Here is a 22,896-nt window from a genome sequence, read left to right on the forward strand (position 1 = left end):
ACTGTTCTATGTTAATGAACTTCCAAAACTTGGATTTGCCATTTCACAAAAACTTTTTCTTGAAACATCCTATAAAATTGCTTACCAAATGGCCAAACAAAAAAAGCCCCACATTGTTGGAGAGACTTTAATAAGCCACGTACACAGGAAATGGCCGAGCTGGTTTGTGAACTGGAACAGAGGAAAAATCTGGAAGCAGTTCCTTTATCAAAAAATGTGATACATTCTAAAATAGTTGATATTTCTTTTAACTTTTTGAAGCAGATCATTGAGGAATTGACAGTCTTGCAATTCCCATTCAGTATGCAACTGGGTGAAACTACAGACATATCTCAATGTAGTCAGCTCCCTGTTTTTGCTTGTTATGCTCATGCTGGCTTCATCAAAGAAGAATTCTTATTTTGTGAGTCCCATTAGAAAACTACAAAAGCTGTCAATATTTTAGGAATGGTCAAAAGTTTTTTGACGAACAAAACTTTGACTGGAAAGAAAATCTTCATACTCTTTGCACAGATGTAGCTCCTGCAATGCTTAGTAATACATCTGATTTTGTTACTTCAGTGAGAAAGGAAGCTCCTTACGTCATCGTCACTCATTGCCTTTTACACAGTGATGCACTGGCAACAAAGACTCTTCCAACAAACCCTGAAATAAGTTTTGTCAGCAGCCATAAAGGATACCAACATTATTAGAAGTATAAAAGTCTTTAACTTTATTAGAAGACTTTGTCAAGAAATGGGTGCGGAATATGAAGCATTCTCTACCACACAGAAATCCGCTGGCTTTAAAGAGAACAAGTCTTGAAGCACTTGTTCAAACTTAGCACATAAGTTTCACATTTTCTGAAAGAAAAAGAAAACCCACTCTTGAAACATTCTGAAAAAATTTGGATTGAATCCAAGGGTTGGCTTACCTGGCACATACTTGTAACCATATGAATGAAATCTTTCTATTCATGATCCTGAAGTCATCATTATGGATGATGATGATGATATCGACTCAGACCTGAGAGGCCAGCGTCGGGCATTTTCATGCTTTACAAGGCGCAGTTTGAAAGGCTGTGTGGGGCGCCACTCCTCTCACAGACATTTTGCAGTATTATTTTACGAGGCCAAGTTGTGAGCTCGACATCAACCCGGTGCAGATGGAGAGCATGCACGGGGGCGGTTTGTCACTGGATCGAACTCGGGAACCCCCGTTCTCAAGCCCGGCGCTGATCTCACTGAGCCACCAGCCGACCTAGCATTATGGATGCTACTGAAAAATTGCAGGCTTCCTTGGCTAAGCTGTTGATACGGAAGAAAACTTTGCAAACTTGAAAATGCTGGAGGAAGTGCTTTACCAAGATGGAGTTGAGATACAAAATTCTCTGTCAATTTCTTTGAAGAGAGACATCAGCAAACACCTGGAAAATCTTCAGAGCTCTTTCAAAATTTATTTCTATCTTGGTGGCATTAAAGTTGAACCATGGTCCACAATCTTTTTCTTTCTGATATAGACTGTATCAAAGATGTTGACCTAGCGAAAGATGAACTTATTGATCTTAGGACAAAAAACTTACTACAGTTGGAGTTTAACTCAACAAGACATGGAGAATGCTGGTGTTACTTGAGAGAAGCCTATCCTCGACTTGTAAAGTGAGCTAAGGAAGTTTTAATTCCATTTGCAAGAACATATGTTGGTGAATCAAGAAGTTCAACTCTTGTAACCATTAAAATAAAAAATCAAAATTGATTGGCTATCCAAATGACATGTGTGCTAATTTGTTAAAGACCACTCCATAGTTTAGTGTTCTTATTCAGCTAAGCAACAACAAACTAGGCACTGATATGCCTTTAAAAATTAAAATTATATTTTAAGTTGCATATATTTTAAATCAGGGGTTCCCAAACATTTTTATACCGTGGACCCCAGATTGGAAACCCTTGTTTTAAATGTATAGTCTTGTTATTTAATATGTTAACAAAGAAGCACATATATTACTATATCACAAATTCATTATTTTAATTTTGGTAACTGTATTTCAATGTAATTGGTTTATTTTGTAAATCTGTGTATTTTATTTTATACATTTAAGTATCTGAGAAGGGGTCCATTGGTTTCACCGGACTGTCGGAGGGGTCCATGGCATAAAAAAGATTAAGAACCTCTGGTTTATAGACTGTACCTGATTAACCTTGATCCTATTAAATGGCAGGCATTGACTTAATGGGTTAATTTCTAAATGTTTGTCTTAATGAATTGGTTAACAGAAGTCCATTAGTCAAGGATTGTGAGAAGTGGAACTTAACTCAAAATTGTCCCAAATAAAGGGAACAAGACAAGCCAGCAACTAATAGTTTTATCAAAGGCTTGGCAATACCCTCCAGTATTGTAAATAGACACCAGGGCATTCTCAAAATATCATACAACCTTTGGGGCTGAGAAGGAAAATGAAATGACAGAGCAGACTCAATGGATCGATGGCCTAATTCTGCTCTTGTATCTTATGGTCTTATCCAAACATTAGACGCAGACTTGAAAACTATCATCAAGTCTGTTATCTGATAAATTCATGGCAGAATTCCAAACGTTTAGTGGCAAAAAATGACTAGCTTTGCAATAATTGGTGCAGAGTGTTGTTAATTAAATACCCATGTGAGGAATATTTGCGAGTGTAAAAAGTTTCCAGTGATGACCTTAATGTAAAAGGTTAAAGCTCCACTCTTTCTCAGTCAGCAACATTTATTGGGCAAATTGGCACATTTCATACCTCAGCCAAACTAATTATATTACAAACAATTTAATTAGTTCCAGTTGCCTAACACAGTGATGAAAAATTATTGAGTTAAAATGTTATCTGTCCAAAGACACTCCCTGATCAATATTCTCTATAAGTAAATCCTGAATATTTTTGTATAAGTAAGTTGCTTTCTGGATTTTTCATTGCTGAAAGTTTTTCAAACATGTTCTCATCTGATGCTGGTAATCATCAATCCTGTAAATAGATCAAAATGCTATGCTAATCTGAGTAGTTTATCTCTAACATCCCTAATAGGTTGGGATGGCATGGTTGCATAGAATTTAGTGTAATACCCTTACAGTGCCTGTGACCCGGGTTCAATTCCACTACTGTCTGTCTGTAAGGAGGTTCTACATTCTCCCTGTTCCTTGTTGGTTTCCTTTGGATGTTCCAGTTCTCTCCCACATTCTATGGGTTGGTAGGCTAATTTGTCACATGTGTTTAACTGGGCAGTGTGGGAGGGCATGTGGCTGTGCTGCATTTCAAAATAAAAATAAATAAATAAATATTGTATATATAATATAATAGTGGCCAAAGGACCTAGGGTAATGGATGAACGGAAGGAAATTTATATTAGGCAGGAAATGGTGTTGGGTAGACTGTTTGGTCTGAATGCTGATAAGTCCCCGGGACCTGATGGTCTGCACCCCAGGATACTTAAGGAGGTGGCTTCAGAAATCGTGGACGCACTGGTGATCATTTTCCAATGTTCTATAGATTCAGGATCAGTTCCTGTGGATTGGAGGGTGGCTAATGTTGTCCCTCTCTTCAAGAAGGGAGGAAGAGAGAAAACAGGGAATTATAGACCGGTTAGCCTGACGTCGGTGGTGGGAAAGATGCTGGAGTCAATTATAAAAGATGAAATTACGACATATCTGGATAGCAGTAACAGGATCAGTCCCAGTCAGCATGGATTTACGAAGGGGAAATCGTGCTTGACTAATCTTCTGGAATTTTTTGAGGATGTGACTATGAAAATGGACAAGGGAGAACCGCTGGATGTAGCGTAACTGGACTTTCAGAAAGTCTTTGATAAAGTCCCACATAGGAGATTAGTGGGCAAAATTAGGGCAAATGGTATTGGGGGCAGAGTACTGACATGGATTGAAAAGTGGCTAGCTGACAGAAACAAAGAGTAGCGATTAACGGCTCCCTTTCGGAATGGCAGGCGGTGACCAGTGGGGTACTGCAGGGTTCAGCACTGGGACTGCAGCTGTTTACGATATATATTAATGATTTAGATGAGGGAATTAAAAGTAACATTAGCAAATTTGCTGATGACACAAAGCTGGGTGGCAGTGTGAAATGTGAGGAGGATGTTATGAGAAAGCAGGGTGACTTGGACAGGCTGGGTGAGTGGGCAGATGCATGGCAGATGCAGTTTAATGTGGATCAATGTGAGGTTATCCACTTTGGTGGTAAGAACAGGAAGGCAGATTATTATCTAAATGGAGTCAAGTTAGGAAAAGGGGAAGTACAACGAGATCTAGGTGTTCTTGTGCATCAGTCACTGAAAGCAAGCATGCAAGTACAGCAGGCAGTGAAAAATGCTAATGGCATGCTGGCCTTCATAACAAGGGGAATTGAGTATAAGAGCAAAGAGGTCCTTCTGCAGCTGTACAGGGCCCTGGTGAGACCACACCTGGAGTACTGTGTGCAGTTTTGGTCTCCAAATTTGAGGAAGGACATTCTTGCTATTGAGGGAGTGCAGCGTAGGTTCACAAGGTTAATTCCCGGGATGGTGGGACTGTCATATGTTGAAAGATTGGAGCGACTGGGCTTGTATACTCTGGAATTTAGAAGGCGGAGAGGGGATCTTAATAAAACATGTAAGATTATTAAGGGATTGGACACGCTGGAGGCAGGAAGCATGTTCCCGCTGATGGTTGAGTCCAGAACCAGGGCCACAGTTTAAGAATAAGGGGTTGGCCATTTAGAATGGAGTTGAGGAAAAACTTTTTCACCCAGAGAGTGGTGGATATATGGAATGCTCTGCCCCAGAAGGCTGTGGAGGCCAAGTCTCTGGATGCTTTCAAGAAAGAGATGGATAATGCTCTTAAAGATAGCGGAATCAAAGGTTATAGGGATAAGGCAGGAACTGGATAATGATTGTGGATGATCAGCCATGATCACAGTGAATGGCGGTGCTGGCTCAATGGGCTGAATGGCCTACTCCTGCACCTATTGTCTATTGTCTATTGAGTATTATCATTCATTTCATTCATCACCATGTTCTCTGATGATGTTCTGCATCTTACTGGGTCTAACATCCACACATGTACCTTCTAGCGTGTTGAGCTGCCCACACTACACTTTCCCAGATGCTCAGAGCTCGAAGATAAGACCCTCTGTACGTGGCAGGAAACCCATGAAGCAAAATGGGCTTGAAACTGTGACTAGACCTTATGTGACAGATCTTGAATACCTGCCCTCAGGTGCTCCAGTTTCTACCTACTTCACAAAGATGTGCAGGTTATTGGGTACTGTAAGTCACCCCAGGTGTGTCGGTGAATGGTAAAATCTGGGGAAGAGGTCGATGTGAATGTAGGAAGAATAGATTGCAAAGGAAATTGGTGGGGCATGGTACTCTTTTGAGAATTGGTTTAGATCCAATGTGTTGAATGTCCTCCTTTACATTGTAAGGAAATATACATGAATATGTTAACCTGAAACTCTGACTGTTTGACCAACTCCTCGATGGGCTTCTTGCTGCTCATTATGGAAGTGAGCAGCTCCTGCATGTTGATGCTGGAATTGGACTTTGAGCCAGTCTGTTGTGCCTTCACACCCATGTGGCCATTGAACAAAAGGTACTGAAACCTTAGGTCCCACGTCACCAGGTTCAAGAACAGTGATTAACCTACAACCATCAGGCTTCTGACCCAGCGTGGATAACTCACCATGTCTCTGAATTAATTCTACTACTTACAGACTCTTCAAAGACTCATGTTTTCCTTTTATATTTGCACAGTTTTTTGTCAGTCTTTGGTTGTTTATGTATAGTTTTTCCTAAGATTCGATTGCATTCCTCTTTCCCCTCAAATGCTTGCAAAAAATGTATATGCAACTCGAATATAAGTTTACTTTGAACAGATGCCATTGGACCAAGGTGCTTTGATTGTTGTTGAATACCTTTTAAATGAGAGACTAAGTAGGAACCTAGGGAAAGTCTTTTCACTCAGAAGGTGATCTGTACAGTGCTATGCAAAACTCTGAGGCGCATATATATGCTTGGATGTCTAAGACTTCTGCACAGTCCTGTTTTTGTCAATGTGGAGCGGAGAGTGAGCTTGTATATCTGGTGGGACGAAGGATGTTGGGAATGACGAGGATGGAGCACCCCAGTAGGACTGTGGCAGAGGCATGGGGTGGTGTGGCTGCTGACACATCCAGCTACAAGATACCAGGCAAGGTCATTTGATTCTGAACAATTGGTTTATTGATCATTACAGAATTTTTCTCTGGTGCCTCCTGTTCGCTCTCCTCTCTCTTCCCTTTTTCCAAACCATGCTCCCTTCCTAATTTCAGTCCTCACTTGAGAAACCAGAATGAAGTTCATCATCACTCTCATGTCACAAATTTTGTTTTTGTTTATGGCAGCAATACAATGCAGTACAGCGCATTCCTCTCTCCCTCCTCATATGTAAAGAGCATCAGCTAACTCTCTGCTTCCTCATTAAAATAAGAGTAGCGCCCCGGCAAGCCTCAGAGTAGCTCAACTCGCTGTCGTCTAGGGAAACAGCCCTTGGCCCTGCCAAACTGGGTAATTAAGTTTGTGTGGATGCTGTGTGATATACCCCACCCCGCCAAATAACACACAATACACCAGATACGATTAAATGAATTATAGTTTATAGATATTACTGGGTCTATATAATTAATAGAGATAAAATATAAAAGGAAAATAAAAGGTGCCACACTTATCAAAGTTCAATCTCTTTGTGCACAACAGTTGGAGCTCTAGTAACGACCCTCTCTTCACCATTCGATCTGCTCTGACCACCTCGACCTGCTGCCTGGGACCAACCATGGTGGTCGACCAGATGCTCCACACAAGTCTGTCTCCGTCTCCTCTCCTCACCGAAGACCCTGGACCTCGAACTGCTGCTCGGGGTCCGACTCCGTTAACCGGCTCACAACACCTTGTCCGTTCTCTCACTCTCCATCGTGCCTTCTCCCCAAAAACCTGCACATCACAACTTACAGATACACTAGAAAGAACAATTATCCCAATTGGTTCGTTCATTCTCTTATCAATAACATAACCCAAACAAGCTGCTAGCGAGAGAAATTTCTCAGCAGTTAACATAACAAAGAAACCATTTTAATTATCCTATGCAGTAACATAGAAACCCCTTACATAGGATCATAAGACAAAGGAGCAGAATTAGGCCATTTGGCCCATCGAGTCTGTTCCACCATTCAATCATGGCTGATTCTTCTTTCCCTTCCTCAGCTCACTCCATAGCTTTCTCCCCTGCATCCAATCAAGAACCGAGGGAACTCTGCCTTAAATACATACAACAGTTTGGACTCCACAGTTGTATGTGGTAATAAATTCCACAAAATTACAACCACTGGTTAAAGAAATTTCTCTACATCTCTGTTTTAAATGGATGCCCCTCTATCCTGAGGCTGTGCCCTCTTGTCCTAGACTGCCCCAAAATGGGAAACATCCTTTCCACATCTACTCTGTCTAGGCCATTCAATATTTGAAACATCCTTCCAAATTCAAGCGAGTACAGCGAGAACATCCACCAAATGTTCCTCTTATGATAACACTTCCATTCCTGGAATCATCCTTGTGAATCTCCTCTGAACCCTCTCCAATGCCAGCACATCTTTTCTTAGATGAGGAGCCCAAAACTGTTCCAGTACTCAAGGTGAGGCCTCACCAGTGCCTTATAATGCCTCAGCATCACGTTCTTGCTCTTGTATTCTAGACCACTTGAAATGAATGCTAACATTGTTTTTGTCTTCCTCACCATTGACTCTACTTGCAAGTTAACCTTTAGGATGTTCTGCATAAGGACTCCCAAGTCTCTTTGCATCTCAGATTTTTGGATTTCCTCCCTGTTTAGAAAATCGTCTGCACATTTATTTCTACTACCAAAGTGCATGACCATGCATTTTCCAACATAGTATTTTATTTGCCACTCGCTTGCCCATTCTCCTAATCTGTCTAAGTCCTTCTGTAGTTTACCTGTTTCCTCAACACTACCTGCCCCTCCACCAATCTTTATATCATTTCCAAACTTGGCAACAAAGCCATCTATTTAATCATATAATATCATTGATATTCAGCATAGAAAGAAGTGGTCCAAGCACTGCCCCCTGCAGAACAGCACTGATCACTGGCAGCCAACCAGAAAAGAATCATTTTATTCCCACTTGCTGCCTCCTACCAGTCAGCTAGTGCTCTGGTCATGCCTGTAACTTTCCTGTAATGCCATTGGCTCTTAACTTGGTAAGCAGCCTCATATGTGGCACCTTGTCAAAGGCCTTTGAAAATCCAGATATACAATATCCACTGCATATCCTTTATCTATCCTACTTGAAATCTCCTCAAAGAATTCCAACAGGTTCCTCAGGCAAGATTTTCCTTTAAGGAAACTATGCTGACTTTGTCCTATTTTGTCCTGTGTTACCAAGTACTCCATAACCTCATCCTTAATAATTGACTCCAACATCTTTTCATCCACTGAGGTCAAGCTAACTGGTCTATAAATTTCCTTTCTGCTGCCTTCCTCCTTTCTTAAAGAGTGGAGTTGTATTTGCAATTTTTCAGTTGTCTGCCACCATGCCAGAGTCCAATGATTTTTGAAAGATCATTACTAATACCTCTACAATCTCTACCGCTACCTCTTTCAGAACTCTCGGGTGCAGTTCATCAGGCCCATGTGACTTATGTACTCTTAGGTCTTTCAGATTTTTGAGCACCTTCTTCCATGTTAAAGTAATTGCAATCATTTCTCTTCCCTCACACCCTTCAACATCTGGCACACTACTAGTGTCTTCCATAGTGAAGATTGATACAAAATACTTATTTAGTTCATCTATTTAGTTCACCTTGGCACCTGTTATTATTTCTCTGGACTCATTTTCTAGCAGTCCTATATCAACTTTTATTTTTTATTTATTTATTATCTCTCTTTTATTTTTTACATACTTGGAAAAAGCTTTTATTGTCCACTTTGATATTGTTTGCTCGCTTACTTTCATATTTCATCTTTTCCCTCCTAATGATTCTTTTAGTTGCTATCTGTAGGGTTTTAAAGCTGACCAATCCTCTGTCTTCCCACTAATTTCTGTTTTATTGTATGCCCTCCCTTTTGCTCTTACATTAGCTCTGACTTCCCTTGTCAGCCACAGTTGTACTATTTTGCCATTTGAGTATTTATTTGTTTTTGGAATACATCTATCCTGATCCTTCCTCATTTTCCCTAGACACTCACACCACTGCTGCTCACCCCTGCCAGCATCTCCTTCCAATATACTATGGCTAACTCCTCTCTCATACCATTGTAATTTCCCTTACTCCACTGAAATTCTGCTACATCAGGCTAAACTTTCTGCCTATCATACTTGAAGTTGAACTCAATCACATCGTGATCGCTGCCTCCTAGGGGTTCTTTTACCCCGAGCAGTCTCAATGCCGAACTGCTCTAAAAAGCCATCTCATAGGCATTCAACAAACTCACTCCCTTGAGATCCAATTCCAACTTGTTTTTCCCAATTGACCTGAATATTGAAAATGCCCATGATTATCATAACATAGCCCTTTCAACATGCTTTTTCTGTTTCCTGTTGTAATCTGTGGTCCACATCCCAGCTACAGTTGGGTGTTCTGTATATTACTGCCATCAAAGTCCTTTTACCCTTGCAGTTTCTTAACTCAATACAGAAGGATTCAACATCTTCTGATCCTATGTCACAACTTTCTACTGATCTGATGCCTTTCTTTACCAGCAGGAATGATCAAATGGTTAACATTGATGAATCATGATTTAACCAATGAATCTTTTACTGCATTCTAATAAACCAAATTAGTCCTTCAGCAAAAAATGAAAAGTTTAAGCACTTTGAGAGATTATTCCACAGAAAGGAAGCCTGAACTTAATGTCTATTTGAGATCTGCATTTAACACAGCCCTTAAAACTGAAATAGATGTCAGCATTGATTACCTGCTTCAAAGCTGGAGCACATTTTGATCTTTCACTGTATAAAATGATAGAATTATATTTACTTTTCATTTCAAAGATTTAATTTTAAATCAATTTCCTTTGGCTGTGTTATGCCCATTTGTACGCTCTGTGCCATTACTGTATGACCCTTGAGGTGGAAGTGAAGTTGTAAATTGAATTTACCTGATTAAATTAAATTTTACCTTAGCATAACCCTTTATTTTAATAATTTAAAGTGTGCAATCAATATTTAGTGCATGGAATTTATGAAGGGATGGCATCTCATGATTTTAAGTTAGTTAAATCATTAGACAGCTTGAAAAGTCATAAAAATCTAAAAAAATATAGGAACAAGAGCAGTGTTTCGCCGTTTGAGTTGCCTGCCATTTATGGCAGATATTACAAGAATAAGGTGGGGAATCTCATTGAAACTTACCAAATATTAAAAGGCCTAGATAGAGTGATGCGGAGAGATGTTTCCTATAGTGTGAGAGTCTAGGACCAGATGGCACAGCCTCAAAATGCAAGGACATCCCTTTAGAACAGAGGTGAGGAGAGCCAGCGGGTGGTGAGTTTGTGGAATTCATTACCATAGACATCTGTAGAGGCCAAGTCATTGGGTATGTTTAAAGTGGAATTTGATAAGTTCTTGATTAATAATGGTGTCAAAGGTTACGGGGAGAAGGCAGGAGAATGAGGGAGGGAGGGGTAATAAATCGGCCATGATGAAATGGCAGAGCAGATTTGGTGGGCTGTAAGGCCTAACATTGCTCCAACATCTTATGGGCTTCTGGTCTACTGGATATTCTACTTCACTGTGATTTTCTATTCCCATGTCCCTTGTTAATATCCAGACATTCTTGCTTGCTTTTGTGATTAGGTTCAATGCCTAAACCCGCATCTGTTCCACAGTAGAGAATTCCAAATACCTACCATCCTTCGGGTGAAGACGTTTCTCACCTCAGTCCTAAATAGTTGACCCTTTAATCTGTAACTGTGAATCTTAGTTTCACTGCATCCATTTTGTTGAAACATGTAAGAATTTTGTACGTTTCAATGAAATTTCCTCTCATCCTGCTAAACTCTTGGGAAAATAGCCGTAATCTGCTCAATCTCTCCTTACGCAATAAATCCATCATCCCTGAGAACAGACTAGTATGTTCTGTTTCAGGACACTTTATTCAAAAGATATATGAATACCTATGACACGTACTTTCTTTTTTATGTAAAGTTTCTAAAACTGGGTACAATGCTCCCAGTGTGGTATCACCAAGTCACCAAATGGTGCAGTAAGACATTAGTAGCTATTAATGTTACAATTAAATAAAATCACTGGTACATTGCAACACCACCTTTTGAAAGCCTTGATTGACTCTTCTTACATCATTAAACATAAGTCCCATGCTGCTTTGGAGAAATTTAAACACGCGCATCCATTTTAACAGTATGGATCATTGGAGGCTATCTTCATAACTTAACCAAATCGTATTAGACATTCATAAATTACAGAACAAACCTGATTTAGCTACCCCAAGGTGTGTTTCAAACTCCTGTCTCTGGAACCCAGCACTTTGCATTGAAAGTTTAGACTTTAAATCATGCTCATCATCATCACTATGTGATATATCATATGGCGTAGGCAATCATAGTCTATCCATGACGATGGTAGTTCTTGGCAAATTCTACAGAAGTAACTTGCCATTACCTTCTTCTGGGCAGTGTATTTACAAGATGGGTGACCCCAGCCATTATCAATACTCTTCAGACATTTTCTGCCTGGTGTCAGTCGTCGCATAACCAGGATGTGACATGCACCAGCTGCTTTTACGACCATCTACCACCTGCTCCCATGACTTCACGTGACTGTGATCAGGACTAATCTCCACCTCGCCACCCAGTGTTCGAAAAGAATGCTTAATTTATGGTGCGCCAAAGAGTGACGAAAAATTCTCTTCTGAACGTATCATGGAATATTCAGTGATTGCTGAACTTTTCAAACAGTCTGTTAGTTGAGAAGGATACAAAGGCAAGCATCTCTTCAGGAGCCTTGCAATGTGACAATATCACCAAAATAACAAGTCATCACCGAAGTAACAAGTACGACTGGCTGTGTCTCCGCAGACTTCAGCAAGTATGAATATCAGGAAAAGTATTCATTAAGAAGCTTTAAACTACTGATAATCCTAGTTTCTTTTCCTCCATCAAAAGGTTTTTCTAAAGAGATTAAAAATTAGCTTTGTTCTCCACATGTATATCGAAATCACAGTGAAATGCATTGTTTTTATCAATGAGCAGCACAGTCCGAGAGGGGCTAGGGGGCATCCTGCAAGTGTTGCCATGCTTCTGGTGCCAACGTAACATGATTACAATTGCTCATGAGTGTGTCTTGAGTAATACTATATTGAACAAACATGTTCTATGTTCTACAAACAGGATAGAAGATGGTACAAACATTGGGAGGGAAGGTAGTGTTAATCAAATTGCTATGGATGTGACATTAGGAATATAAATAAAGAGGAACAAAGGAAGCTCCAAACAAAGGGCAAGTAACTTGGAAAGGAACAGCAAGCAATATCAACAATAGGCAATTCAAAGTTTCAAAATGCATTTATCATCAATGAATATATAAATTATACAACCTTGAGATTTGTTTACTAAACTGGAAGTTGTCAGCTACCAGCTGCCCGCTTCTGGAACGTGGAAGAGAATCTGAGCACCTGAGGAAACCGAGAGAACATACAAACTCTGGACAAATAGCTGGAAATGTGAGGGAGGCAGCTGCTTCCCCATGCTACCCACACTACAGTAACACAATTTTTGATAGTTTGTATGATACCTTCAGCAATATCATGCAATATCGAACATCATATCTGTCGCAGAGTTTTATTTAAGTTTTTTATTCATGGCATTTGGTCAAATTTTAATAAACATTTTGAAAGCGTTCTGAGCTCTGTTGTTCTGGGAAACTTCACTGGCCTTCTCTACCCCAACCAAACTCAGGGAAGAACTGCGGAAAAACTACCTATATTGATTTGCTATGTTAGGTAACATCAACATGAAACTCTGATCATCCAGCACCTTTGGGATATTTTACTGGCAAATTTTCTGAAGTATCAATTTTTTCCATCAAAGACTCCCACCATCCAGCCCACACTATCTTCTCACAGCTACCATCGGACAAGTGGTACTAAGACCCACACCACCAGTTTCAAGAACAGGTACTTCCATTCAATTATCTGGTTCTTCAAACAACTCGCACAACCCTCAACTTTGACCACTTTTCATTATTATGGACTTTTTTTCTGTTTGCATAAGTTATGTATAACTTCTTTTTCTTGTGAATGCTGATTATCTGATGCTATTTGCTTCTAATGTTGTTGCAGGTACATTTTTCATGGCACCTGTAGATGGATACACTTTGTGCAGTTGACATCAAACTTGACTTTGACTTTTCCGACAACACCCCTCTATTTCACACTTTTATCACATGTTACACAGAAGAAGACAATTCTTTCTAGGTGTATCCAGTGTGTTTGAAGGAAATCAGAAGTATACAAGCATTCTGTATTCAGTTCCAGCTACAGATCCAAACTTTTTCCCAACTCCTGGTATTCAATAATGGTTATGGCTGCACACAGCAATCACTCTATCAACTCTTGGTGCATATTCCAGACTGCTGAGCAAGCCAAGTGCCAGAGAAACAGGCTTTGCAAACAATTGGATATCGGATTATCAAAGTTTTATTCCACTAGAAATGGATAAAACAGTGGCTGATTGGCAGGAAACAAAGAGTGGAATAAATGGAGCCTTTTCTGGTTGGTGTTTGGTGTTCTACGGGGTCTGTGTTGGGACTGCTTCTTTTTACATTATATATCAATGACTTGAATGAAGGAATTGATGGCTTTGTTGCAAAGTTTGCAAATGATATGAAGATGGGTAGAGGGGCAGGTAGTTTTGAGGAAGTAGAGAGGCTACAGAGGACAGACAGATTAGGAGAATGGACAAAGAAGTGGCAAATGGAATACAGTGACAAGAAGTGTACAGTCATGCACTTTGGTAGAAGAAATAAAAAGGTAGACTATTTTCTAAATGGAGAGAAAATACAAAAATCTGAGGTGCAAAGGGACTTGGGAGTCCTTGTGCAGGATTCCCTAAAGTTAATTTGCAGGTTGAGTCTGTGGTGAGGAAGGCAAATGCAATGTTAGCATTCATTTCAAGAGGACTAGAATATAAAAGCAATGATATGATGTTGAGGGTTTATAAAGCACTGGTGAGGTCTCACATGTATATCCACCCTGTGATTACACGGGTTTCCTCCAGGTGCTCCAGTTTCTATACACATCCAAATAATGTGTGGGTTGGCAGATTAATTGACTGCCATCAATAGCCCTAATTGTCAGTGAGGTGGTATTGGAATGAACCAGTGATTGTTCAAAATTATAATGTTAATAGTTGCTAATGTCTTACTGCAGCATTTGGTGACCTGGCTATACCACACCTGGAATATTGTACCTACTTTTGGAAACTTTATCTTAGACTTTGCTTAAAAATTTGGGCCCCTTAAAATGGATGTGCTGACACTGGAGAGGATTCAAAGGAGGTTCACAAAAATGATTACAGGGTTGAACAGCTTGTCATATGAAGGGCGTTTGATGGCTTTGGGCCTGTATTCACTAGAATTCAGAAGAATGTGGGGTGACCTAATTGAAACCTTTTAAATGATGAAAGGCCTTGATACAGTGGATGTTTCTAGGAGCAGAGAACAAAGCCTCAGAATAGAGGGTATCTTTTTGGTCTGGAGATGAGGAGGAATTTCTTTAGCCAGAGAGTGGTGAATCTGTGGAATTTGTTGCCACAGATAGCTGTGGAGGCCAAGTCATTGGGTGTATTTAAGCCCAAGGTTGATAGATTATTGTTTGGTTAGAGCATAGGGAGAAGGCAACTGATTACGGCTAAGAAAAAAAATGGATCAGCCATGATGAAATGGTGGAGCCGACTCAATGGGCCAAATAGCCTAATTCTATTCCAATATCTATGGTCCTTTGGTCTTAGCATGACATCAGAAAACAGATTACAGTCCTGGCTTGGAAACAGGGCCTTCGACCCAGCTAATTTATGTCTTTTTCTTTTTCAATCTCTTTATTAATTTTAGAATATATAAACAAAACATAGCAATGATACAAATAATAGGAGATAAGTTGTTACACTTATAAACAGTAATTGTAAAGTCCAATATTGAAATTTGACAAAGCTCCCAATCATGTAAAACTAACAACGGATAAAACAGATCAAGAAAAAACTAAAAAAAAAAACATGATAAAGAAAAAAAACCAAAACCAAAAAGAAAACCCCAACCCAAAAGAAAGACAAAATTAATCAACTAAACTAAAAGACTTGGACAAATCTAAGAACTTAAAAATGAAAAAGAAGAAAACCTCAGTGCCAACGACTCCATTCCCCTCCAACAGCAATACAGAGAAATAGAATAGGTTTGGAAATAAAGATATTACATTAAGTGAAAATGCTGAATGAATGGCCTCCAAGTTTTTTCAAACTTGATGGAAGGGTCATAAACTGCACTTCTAATTTTCTCCAAATTCAAACACAGCATAGTTTGTGTAAACCAATGAAATACCTTAGGAGGATTTATCTCTTTCCAATTCAATAAAATAGACCTTCTGGCCATTAAAGTAAGAAATGCAATCATTCTTCGTGATGAAGAGGTTAAATTATTTAAATCTATCATTGGTAGTCCAAAAATAGCAGTAATTGGATGCGGTTGTAAGTCTATATTTAAAACCGTTGAAATGATATCAAAAATATCTTTCCAATATTTCTGCAACAGGGGACATGACCAAAACATGTGGGTTAGAGAAGCTATCTCGGAATGACATCTATCACATATTGGGTTAATATAAGAGTAATAACGAGATAGTTTATCTTTGGATATATGAGCCCGGTGCACTATTTTAAACTGTATCAACCTGTGCTTAGCACGTACAGAGGATGAATTCACCAACTGAAGAATTTTTTCCCATTTTTCAGTCGGTATAGTAATCTCAAGTTCTTTTTCCCAGTCAGCTTTAATTTTATTAGAAGCATCAGGACATAGATTCATAATTATATTATATATAATTGCTACAACACTTTTCTGAGAGAGATTTAAATCTAAAATTTTTTCCAAAATATCCGTTGGATATGGGTGTGGGAAATTAGGGGAAACAGTAATTAAAAAGTTCCTAATCTGTAAATATCTGAAAAAATGAGATCTGGGTAAGTTATATTTATTAGAAAGTTGATCAAAAGACATAAAACAATTATCCATAAATAAATCGCAAAAAGATATTATACCTTTAATTTTCCAATCAGAGTAGGCTTGATCCATCGTGGAAGGTTGAAAAAGAAAGTTTGACAAGATAGGGCTTGCTAGGATAAATTGATTAAACCCAAAAAATCTTCGAAATTGAAACCATATACGTAAAGTATGCTTAACTATTGGGTTATTCATTTGTTTATATAATTTAAAAGAAGTAAAAGGAAGTGAAGTTCCTAAAACCGAACCCAAGGAAAGCCCTTGTAATGAATTAGATTCAAGATTTACCCAATGAGGGTTTAAAGATACGTCCAGATCTCGTAACCAAAATTTTAAATATCGAATATTAATTGCCCAATAATAGAATCTAAAATTCGGGAGGGCAAGCCCTCCCTCCTTTTTAGACTTCTGTAAATACCTTTTACCTAACCTAGGATTTTTATTCTGCCAAATATATGAGGAAATTTTTGAATCTACATTATCAAAAAAAGATTTTGGGATGAAAATTGGGACTGATTGGAATATATACAAAAATGTAGGCAAAATGGTCATCTTAATAGCATTAATCCGACCAATCAAAGACAAAGAGATTGGTGACCATTTGGTAAATAACAGTTTAATTTGATCAATTAAAGGTAAAAAATTAGCTTTAAATAAATCTTTATATTTTTTCGTAATTGTTATCTCTAAATATATAAATGAATCATTAACCAGTTTAAATGGTAAAAATAGATAAATAGGTATATGCTTATTTAAAGGGAATAATTCACTCTTATTAAGATTCAATTTATAACCAGAGAAGTTACTAAATTGAGCTAACAAATCTAAAATATCAGGAATTGACTTCTCCGGGTTAGAGATATATAGCAACAAATTATCTGCATATAATGATAACTTATGTATTTCGTTCCCACGGGTAATATCAACAATATTTGGCGAGTTACGAATAGCAATTGCTAAAGGTTCAAGAGCAATATTAAATAGTAAAGGACTAAGAGGGCAACCTTGCCTTGTGCCACGAAAAAGACGAAAAAGGGGAGATCTATAATTATTTGTACAAACTGAGGCTACCGGGGAGTAATATAACAATTTAATCCAAGATATAAATGTCAAATTAAAATTAAATTTCTCAAGAACATTAAATAAATAAGGCCATTCAACTCTGTCAAAAGCTTTCTCAGCATCTAAAGAGATAATACATTCCGGGGTGGTAAATGAAGGGGTATAAACAATATTCATTAACCTCCTAATATTAAAGGATGAATAGCGATTCTTAATGAATCCGGTTTGATCCATAGAAATAATTTGAGGTAACACCTTCTCCAATCTAGTTGCTAGAATTTTTGAAAAAATTTTAGAGTCTACATTCGAAAGAGATATCGGTCTGTATGATGTACAATCAGTAGGATCTTTATTCTTTTTAAGAATTAAGGAAATAGAGGCTTCATAAAACGATTGTGGTAATTTACCTAAACTGATTGCTTCCTTGAATATTCTAGACAACTTAGAGGAAAGAATGGAGGAAAAAATTTTTTTAAATTCCACTGTAAACCCATCCGGACCGGGTGCTTTACCAGAATTCAAAGATGAGATTGCAATTATTATTTCTTCCTCTGAAATGGAAGTTTCTAATGATAGGGACTCTTCGGGTGATAATTACGGAAAACTCAATTTACTTAAAAAGTCATGCATAAAATTAGAGTCATGAGGAAAATCAGAGGGATATAAAGAGGTATAGAATTCTTGAAAGGTTTGATTTATCCCAGCATGATCCACCGTGAAAGTATCATCCTGTTTACGAATCTTAGTAATTTGACGTTTAACCGAATCGAATTTCAAATGGTTAGCCAGTAATTTACCCGATTTATCACTATGAATATAAAAATCACTCCTAGTTCTCATTAATTGATTTTCGATGGAGGATGTTAATAATAAACTATGTTCCAATTGGAGTTCAACTCTATGTTTGTACAGCTCCTTACTGGAAGAAATAGCTTATTTTTTATCGACTTCTTTAATTTTATCAACCAACAAAAGTATTTCATTGTTAACACGTTTTTTCAAACCAGCCGAATAGGAAATGATCTGACCACGGATATAGGCTTTAAAGGCATCCCAAACAGTTCCATTGGAAACTTCGTCCGTAGTATTAGTTGAAAAAAAGAAATCGATCTGCTCCTTTATAAATTTGACAAAATCTTGATCTTGAAGCAAAATAGGGTTAAATCGCCATTGTCGGCTAGTACAGGACGTGTCCATTAACTTGATGGAAAGTTTCAGTGGAGCATGATCTGAAATAACAATACTATCATAATTACAATCAAGTACATCTGGAATCAAACGGGAGTCAATCAAAAAATAATCAATTCGGGAAAAAGAACGGTGAACATGTGAAAAAAAGGAGAATTCCTTGTCATTTGGATATAGAAATCTCCAAATTTCTAAAATCCCAGAATCCAACATAAAAGAATTAATAATAGTAGCCGACTTGTTCGGTAAAGCCGGACTAGCTATGGATCTGTCCAACATGGGATTCAGACATAAATTAAAATCACCACCCATTATCAACATATACTCGTTTAAGTTAGGAAAGGAAGTGAATAATTGTTTAAAAAATTCAGGGTAATCCACATTCGGAGCATAAACATTCACCATAGCGACCTTTTTATTAAAAAGTACCCCAGTAATTAACAAAAATCTGCCATTAGGATCCGAAATAATGTCTTGATGAATAAATGTAATTGAAGGATCAATAAAAATTGAAACGCCTTTAATTCTGGCTTGAGCATTTGAGTGGTATTGTTCTTCTTTCCAAAACTTAAAGAAGCGTTGATTATCCTCTTTCCTTACATGAGTCTCTTGTGCAAAAATAGTATGAGCATTCAGTCTTTGGAACACTTTGAAAACCTTTTTCCGTTTTATAGGATGGTTTAAACCATTTGTGTTCCAAGAAACAAAATTAATAGTATGAGCCATAATTAAGAGTTAACCCTTTGGTAAGAAAAGGGTTAACCACAATGTGAACTCATAGAACCGGAAGAGGAATACATGATTAGAGAGGAACCGGAAATCCCGACACTGCGGACATCTTGGTAGTTCTGAAGCAGTCCAATAGAAAAAATTAAAAAAGGACTGACCCACCCCCCCATCCCCAAGAACCCCGAACTAAGCCAGAAATGGCTGAAGGAAGCTCTAACTAAAACTAATTCTAACCCCATTTCTGCAGGGGGCAACTCCAAAAATATATGTTAAATAAAAGTTCTCCCAGAAACTAATGCATGTAAAAAATAACCAGTATAATAATTAATCTACATAATAAAAATTAGTAAAATATATAAATTTAAAAAAGTCAGTACATATAATTAGTTATAAACGAATAAATAAAAAATCGCTTCCAAAATGAAAGGAGGATTAGGGGAAGAAGAAGCATAGGAACATGGCGTCCCGAAAAAGAAACAAAGGAGGCTAAACAAAAAGAAAGACAAGTCGCCATTTTGATTATGCAAAAACCAAAAGTAGGAAACATATAACTAAAAATGATTGACGAATCATATCATAAATAATAGCGAAAAAGGAAAAGTTAAAACAAAAGGTTAACTAAAAGAAAACTGATGTTAATTTACAGAAGATAAATATTCTATATAAGTTATAGAATAACAACTATAGTAGTAAATAAAGAACAAAAATCTTAGACTTAAAATAAACCTTCATCGCGCGATAATAAGAGGTTCATTTTATAAAGAAAACACCAGAAGAAAAAAAAATTGGTGCTGGAAGCACCCAACACAGATTAAGAGAGGGTATCTGTATCAGAAGGGAACTTATCATCCAAAAAGCTTCGGGCAGCAGTCGTAGAATGGAAAACACGATGATTTCCATCGGGAAGAGAGATTCTAAGACGTGCAGCATACAATAGTGCCGGTTTGAGATTTTATTGATAGCATTCTGACATTAGAGGTTTAAAAGTCAGTCGTTCCTTCATCACTTCAGGACTGTAATCTTGAACTATCCTGAAGGAATGCTGGCGATACTTGATCATCCCTTGTCGACGAGCAACCTGGAGAAGTTGTTCTTTAACATTGACATAATGGAAACGAAGAATAACTGGTCTAGGTTTAGAAGCAATTGCTGCCGACTTTGTCCACGGTATACGATGGGCGCGGTCGAGTAATGGAGGATCATTGGGACAAACTGAACCGAACGAATCTTTTAAAAGTTGAGCAAAGAATATTGCAGGATCTCCAGCCTCAACATCCTCGGGTAAACCGATTAAACGTAAGTTTTGTCTTCTCGATCGATTCTCAAGATCAATAACTTTGGATTTAAGTTGTTGAAGTTGTTTAGTAGTCGAAGCTAGATTCTTCTCTAAGATCTCGACTTTTGTGTCCGTCTTCTGAGATTTAGTATCCAGTTCAGAAATTTTAGCATCGTGTTTCTAAACATCAGAATCCAGGGATTTCAAAGAGTCTGTGATTGATTTTAAATCTTCATTGAGGCTTTGGTGATGTTGTTCAAATTGAGCCGATAAGCTATCAGATAACTTTATCCGCTGCTGCTCAAACATTTCCTCCATAACTTAGTAAGTTAATTCCGTTTGTTTAGAATCACCTTTCTTCTTTGCTCCGTTCCCATCAGCGTCTTTCCCATTTTTGGTTCTAGATCTCGTACTCATGTCTCTAAACTCGAAATTTGCAGTTGACGAAGGGAAATCAATTAATCAGTAAATCAAGAAGATAAAATAAATCTTCTGGTGTACTTAAAGTTGATTAGATCAAGGAGATCAAAGGTTGAAAAGAATAACGGGGATGGAGCGAAGCCAAAGAAGCGACCTCACTCCATGAGTGCTCCCTGCAGACCGGCTAATTTATGTCAACATCAACTCCTATCTAAATTTGAGATGAAAAGATTCTCAAATCCCAAACACAATTATCCCCACATCAGCACTGAAAAATGGGCAATAATCTCAACAGATTAATGATACATTCGACTGAACCCAGCTTCTTTTACTGCTTCCCTGCCAACACTAGATATTTAGTCGGGATTGTACACCACCAGGTTCAAGGACAGCTTCCAGTTGCTGTTATCAGATTCCTGAACAGAACTCTGAGACAATAAAAAATGAGCTCTTGATCTACCAATCCACCTTGCCAGGCCCTTGCAGCTTACTTTCTGCCTGCACTATGTGTTTCCTTAGCACTCTATGCTGCATTCTGTTTTCCCTTGCACTACCTCAATATACCATTATTTTGAAATAGTCTGTACGGGTGGCTTGCAAAACAAAATTATAACCCTATATTCAGTATGCTCTATTCTGTGGCAATTTACATTATTGCCATCACAAGACTCTGTTGGACAGTGATAACGTAACTTGTCTCCAGCCTGTTACCCTTTATTCTAGTGGAGTGATAGGTGACATAGGAGCTGTGTAGCCTTAGTGCAGCGAGAGCTAGACCTTCTTCTGCAGATGAGATGAGAGACACAAAATGCTAGTGTGTTTGAACCTGAATAGTGCCTGGCCTCACCCATTGGTGCTGCCCTCCTGTGTTCGAGCGGTGGAATGACAGGCTGGATTCTGTACACTGCTGGGAGACTGTACCATTGATTGCTGGACATTGGCACTACATTTGTTTCTTTTTTGAGTGAATATGCTTCATTGCTTGATATTTTGAATTTTGTTACTCACTATTTTTGAATGTTTTCTTGCTATTTTTAATGTTTTCTTTCCACTTTGAATGTTTTGCACCTTGGTCCAGAGCAACGCTGTCTCATTCAGCTTTATCTATGTATGGTTTCAATGATAATTAAACTTGATTTGATTTGATTGATTTTTCTTTTTACTACCTCCAGGTACTCATGTATGGAATGATTGGTCTGGATAGCAATGCAAGTGGTATGTGCCCATGTTAAACCAGTACCAATACCAATATTTCTCAGACCTCTCTGTTCTTGTCCACAAGGGAAAACGTATTTTTAAAATTTTTTATTTAGAGCTACAGTGCAGAAAGGGCCCTTCCAGCCCTTCGAACCATGCCTCCAGCAACTGCCAGTACAATCTTATATTAATCACGGGACAATTTACAATGGACAATTAACCTACTAACTGGCATGTCTTTGGATTGTGGGAGGACACCGAAGCATTTCGTAGGAAGGGCATACAAACTCCTTACAGATGACACTGGAATTGAACTTCGAATTCAGGCGGGCTGAGCAGCAATAGTGTCGCACTACCTTGGCACTCAATCCGGTCAACACAATTATCAAAATCCAGGGCTAACTAAATCTGTTTCTCCAGTACCTGGGGATTACTTTTTATCTGATTTGTTCTTCTTTTCATTTCACGTTGTTTTACGTAGGTGTGTGCACTTTCTTCTCAGCAGTCCGTGAACGACTGCTTAGCAATTGTGAATAGAATACAGGCTCTCAACATATTCTCAATACTCTGAGTACAATGCTCTCAAAAGACACTGTGATTTCAGGATGCGGGTGAATTAGACATCTGCTGGGGACTCCTGAGACGTGCTGTTCTGAGGTATGCTTACGTTTATTCAAATCAATGAAGATCTTTGCATTTGATAAGATAACAGGAGGATAACAGTGGTCATACCTCCTGCCATTTG

The sequence above is a fragment of the Mobula hypostoma genome, chromosome 18, assembly GCF_963921235.1.
Source record: "Mobula hypostoma chromosome 18, sMobHyp1.1, whole genome shotgun sequence".
Classification (NCBI taxonomy): domain Eukaryota; kingdom Metazoa; phylum Chordata; class Chondrichthyes; order Myliobatiformes; family Myliobatidae; genus Mobula; species Mobula hypostoma.